Source organism: Halyomorpha halys, unplaced genomic scaffold (assembly GCF_000696795.3).
Source record: "Halyomorpha halys isolate HHAL.00 unplaced genomic scaffold, Hhal_1.1 Scaffold827.1, whole genome shotgun sequence".
Classification (NCBI taxonomy): domain Eukaryota; kingdom Metazoa; phylum Arthropoda; class Insecta; order Hemiptera; family Pentatomidae; genus Halyomorpha; species Halyomorpha halys.
This window is the reverse complement of record NW_027116393.1, coordinates 65157-68236: the sequence shown is the minus strand read 5'-3', so window position 1 is coordinate 68236 and position 3080 is coordinate 65157. Positions and strand designations below refer to the sequence as shown.

Here is a 3080-nt window from a genome sequence, read left to right as displayed (position 1 = left end):
CATATCTTCTCTTTTCTTCCTAACATTGATCCAACCTTTAAGCTTATTTGTTTTAACCTATCATTCTATATACATAAAAATGTATGAAGTTCTGCAAGGAATAATAGTTCAATAATTAAATATATAGTTGTTACCATAATCATGTAAGTATATGTTAGTATTTCAAATAAGTATATAGGCAGTATGAAATTCTGCATTCCAAGAAATACCCTCACCATTTTATTCCTCCTTCATAAAATGAATTCATTCCTTTTTAAATTTTTATAAGCTATAATCACAATAAATTATTGAAAATCGAGCATAAACTTAATTGTTGTACATAAATACACAAAATAAACGCAATAAATGGAAAAATATTTAAGGTGATAAACAAGTTTGCTATGAGAACATCAGCCTTCTGGGATCGATGGCAAAAATATTAACCACATCTACGTTGCCTTCTTCGGTTTAGATTCAACAAAAATTCTGTGATATTAAAATGGCAAACTGTAAGTTATAATAGGAAGAATGGAATTTAAAAAAGGTTCCTTTTATTTGTTTCCCTCATTATTTTTATTGATAAGTAAATGAATAATTGCGCTTATCGAATCTTTAACTTTTTTCCAAAGAATCAACATATATCCAATTTATCCCTTCAAAGGTATGGTTATGATCTGCAAAGATGTCAACTCAACAAAGTAACCATCCTAACTATACCATGTTACCCGAATAAATCATCTATCAAATAAGTTCACTATTTTCTTACTTGGGTGCCAAAAATCTAGCTCCCTACTGCCCATAGGACAGTATGCAATTACTTGAATGCTCTACTTTACATTCTCTGATATTAGTTTTACTTTTCTAACATACTTTAGTTTAGTTTTATTTATTATGTTAACCTACTTAAATCACAAAAGAAAAGAAAAAAAAGTGTATATATATAATCAATTATTAAAGAATAATAATAAAATATACAATATTGCAGATAATTTTAGTTATAACATATGAACTCACTGTCCATGCATTAAATAACTTATATAATTATCTGATTGAGATTTATTTTGTATGTATATATTTTAACTTGCACCTTAATGAAACAATAGAAAATTAATAATCTAGATAATTTTCCAAAAGATAAAATTATTGTAAAGATATCTTCAAATAAGTTATATGAATAGTTGAACTTAATATAGACTGATAATATAGTCTGTTTTGAAGTAATGAGGAATTAATAATCTAGATAATTACCTTAAAATAATAAATTATATTACATATTTAATTGGAGATAAGGGCAGTACAAAGTTGATCACCATTTTGAATTAAAGTTATGGAATTTAACTTAGTTGAATGAAATCTGTTAAATATCAGGTCGTCGGGATCACCAAATGTTTTGACCATACAGTCCCTATCTGGTTTATAAGGGAGTAATGCCTGGATCAACTTAAAGTAATCCATTTCAGAAGGGGTTTGATTGAAGTTAAAAAAGAAAGATTGAAAGTACAGAATACATTGAAATAAATTTTAAAGGGGGGGTAAACCAAAGATACATATAATTATGTTAGTGGTTTAATGAGAATTTAGATTCTTGGGTGATGATATTGCTGCGATGAGACAAGTTGATGAGAGTAAGGGTCACCATTTTCTGTTTAGTATAAGATGAGATGAATGCTTCTTACTTGTGAGCCCTATTTGGGATGGGTCACCTGATATGTGATGTGTGGAGCCGATGCAGATATGCCGACCTCTAGACTGTGTGTCCCTGGTACCACACTCTGCTCCCTGTCTTGCTTAGCTGGACATCTCTGGTCTAGGGCTAGTAACTGAGTGAGGACAGGCTAGAGGTCCCTGGAAAGTCTTCAGGTTTAAACAGTCCTGGATTAGCTCTCCAATCACCTCTGGTTACCTCTTTTCATCATAGATAGCGCCAATTCTAATAGTTTCTTTTGCCATTAGATGGCACTTCTTGTCATTTTAGCATAATAAAAGTGTCCCCCTATCTTATCTACTGTGGACTGAACACTTGGTCTCATAAAATTACATAAACCGGATAGAACATTAAAACCAATTATTGATAATATAAATAGTCCAACAGATAAACTGGTTAAATCTTTAAATCCAACTTTGAATTGTTTAAATAATAATTATAATTACAATACTATTAATGAGACTTATTCACGAATACATTTATATAAACAGTATTAATGATAATTGAAGATAAATGGAGCACAATAAAAGAGAATAGTGTGATTAAAAATTAAATGATCTATCTTGAAGGTATAAAATTATGCATTCTGAATAATTATTTTAAATAAAACAACCAGTTTTTAAGATTGTAAATGGCCTAACAATGGTTGGCCAACAATCAGTCCCACTTGGTGGTTATTTATTTAAATCAAATTATCAAGGAACAGACAGCAATTATGCAAGAAAAACCTGTTAAAATAACAAAATATATAGATAATTTGTTAATAATAGCCAAAAATAATCCGGACAAAGAGCTTTTAAAATTACTATATAATGGACATAAAAAAATTATTTCCACCAACGAAACACCAATAAATTATAGATTAAGGTACTTGGATATAAATATATATTTGAAATAAACAGAATAGAGACAATGTAGATGAAAAAGGAGAACATTAATGACAGAATATTAAATTATTATTCCAATCATCCAAAGTAACAAGTTATTAACACAGCCAAAAACAGTCTGAAAATTAACATGCATTGAATATATATAATCTTTTAAACTTCTTGAGACTGGTATTTTTTTTTAAATAAATTAATTGGTATCCACATAAGTCTCAACACTCTTTATGACATCATCAACAGTCCAATGTTTCAGTCAAACCTAGACAGAAGCGATGAATATTCTTGGAACGGTATTGACCAGTGTGAAGTAACTAAGATTCCATTTTACCACTCCATTTTAACTAAGATCAAATTTACTGAATATATTATGTAATTTACAGTAGTAAATTTCAATAAAGATATAAAAAAAAATTTTTATTTATAATATAATCTTTTCATTACAAGCTAGGAAATAAAAGATGCAATGACATGAATATATCCTATCTCTAGTTGTAATCAATGTTTTATAT

At 28.6% G+C, this 3080-nt stretch overlaps 2 long non-coding RNA genes across 3 annotated transcripts in view; one reads left to right on the top strand and one right to left on the bottom strand.

The window, feature by feature from the left end:
- LOC136797226 (uncharacterized) overlaps nucleotides 1–2004 on the bottom strand; it is a 31502-nt gene extending 29498 nt beyond the window's left edge. Inside the window, exon 1 of one of the 2 annotated variants that reach the window (XR_010845062.1) lies at nucleotides 1656–2004. This is a non-coding gene — a long non-coding RNA (uncharacterized lncRNA). The remainder of the gene's footprint in view (nucleotides 1–1655) is intronic. The other variant, XR_010845063.1, reaches the window with a different exon arrangement.
- Nucleotides 1–3080, top strand: part of LOC136797227 (uncharacterized) — a 113357-nt gene that overhangs the window by 71134 nt on the left and 39143 nt on the right. The window lies entirely within an intron of this gene.